Genomic DNA, 2,154 nt, shown 5'->3' with positions numbered 1-2,154 from the left:
TTAAAACTACTGCCAGTAAAGAGGTTATTAATTGTCTGCTTCAATATTTTGCATATTATAGTAAGCCAGCTATGATCATCTCAGATAGAGGATCCGCTTTTACATCTAAGGAATTTGAAGATTTTATAACAGTAAATGATATAAAACATGTAAAAATAGCGACTGGCTTCCCGAAAGCGAACGGTCAAGCCGAAAGGGTAATTCGTGCCCTCATACCAATGTTAAGTAAAGTTACTGATAATTTGATTAATAATTATTGGTATAAGGCATTGGACGAAGTCGAATATGCACTAAGTAATATGATACATAAAACTACTGGAGAAATACCTAGCAAGTTACTTTTCGGAGTAGTACAACGCGGTAAAATCACGGATAAATTGCGAGAGTTTATTGATAACAATGTGAATAATAAAGAGCAATCATTAGAAGAAATTAGAAATTCAGCTGCAGAAAAAATAGAAGAACATCAGAAGTATTCAAAAAACTACTTTGATAAAAAACGTAAAACCCCGCATGAATATCGGGTTGGGGATTATGTGATGATTAGAAATTTTGAGAATACTCCTGGTGTTTCTAAGAAACTAATACCACCTTTCAAAGGACCCTACAAAATAATAAAAAAATTGCGAAATGATAGATATGTAGTGGCCGATGTAGAAGGTTATCAAATGACACAAAGACCTTATAGCGGTACATGGGAGGCTGCAAACATGAAACCCTGGCGTCCATTATAATAATAATTTTAGTGACATGCAGAAAATGCATCCCTTTGTTCAATACTATTATATGCAATGTGTACTGTATCAAGCATTATATGTTATAAAAGAAAAGATTTATCATGTTGTGTTGACAAAATTATATAAGTTCATTTAAGTTGCATGTATTTAAGATAAGCCTGAGGTCGGGCTATAGTCAGGAATGGCCGAGTTGTAAGAGTAAGATAGCCAGCGTGCGTTCTAATTTCCCACCAGACGTTTGTCCAATGTTAGCTATTAGGTTGGTAATGCGATCGCATGATGAGGAGGGGGGAAAAGGCAGTTCGTCTCCATCCGCCGAATTGTGAAACACGCATCATGTACAACTCTTGAATAAAGACTTAAGTATTACAATTGGACCATAACGAAAAGTGCTACGACCGTGTATACTGTCAGTAAAATCCGTATTTTACGTTACATATTACAGATTTTTAGTACTGATAATGTGACTTAGAACGCAATCATATTTCAGACTGCGTTCTGTTTAAATGCTCACACATGTGAACAAACCGAGCGACTGGAAACGCACAGCTGGAAACAGCTGGAAACGTGAGTTCTCACAGCACTCATAGCGCATGCAAGTAATGAGAGCCTTAGCCTCCAGAGGGCGTAAGTGGACGGTACAAAATCGATTTTATCGACCTTGATTAACTTCGACCGTCACTCCAGCATCCCCTTAAACTGCACGTCAGTCATAGGCAGATTGACTGCCAGGGTCGCATCACCGCGCACAGATCTCCACCATCACAAACATTTTTTACGTGGCAATAACAAACGCCGGGCTGACCGAGCTTGCGAGAAACATGCACGAACAGGAATCGCTCGGTCATTAGTTCCCCATATTAATACGGTAAGGGTTAATATGTTATAATGTTATCAATTTTCATCAATCGTTAATGAGTGTATTTAGTACAACAACTGTTCACTAAGTTCTTGATTCTGTTTAGTCTATATTTTTAAATCAAATATTTATATGAGACCTTATTATAGAAATACATTATATTTTTTACAAGTTACATAATAATGTACATACAAGGTCGAATTATAACGCACTAAACAATTAGATTTATGCAAGACATCAACATTCGGTAATTGTTGAATTTAGCTTCTTCACCTCCTCGAGGTTGATAAAATAGACTCATTCGACTCATTTTTGCACTACATGAAAAACGTGTCGTTTTTCCCCGCGAACCGAGTTATTAATTGTTATTAATCTTCAACCTGAAACTTATTCTTCTTTTAAATTATTTAAAAGGCATAAACCACGAACGCCAATTCTAAATGGCTTAAAAACTATATATATTTTCTTTAATCGTTTACATTGATAGACGTTTCGGTCCTAAATTGGACCTTCTTCAGTATTACATTAGATTAAATAGTAGAAAGATACAAAAAAAAT

The sequence above is a fragment of the Trachymyrmex cornetzi genome, unplaced genomic scaffold (assembly GCF_001594075.2).
Source record: "Trachymyrmex cornetzi isolate Tcor2-1 unplaced genomic scaffold, Tcor1.1 scaffold576, whole genome shotgun sequence".
Lineage (NCBI taxonomy): Eukaryota > Metazoa > Arthropoda > Insecta > Hymenoptera > Formicidae > Trachymyrmex > Trachymyrmex cornetzi.
This window is presented reverse-complemented; position numbering follows the sequence as displayed.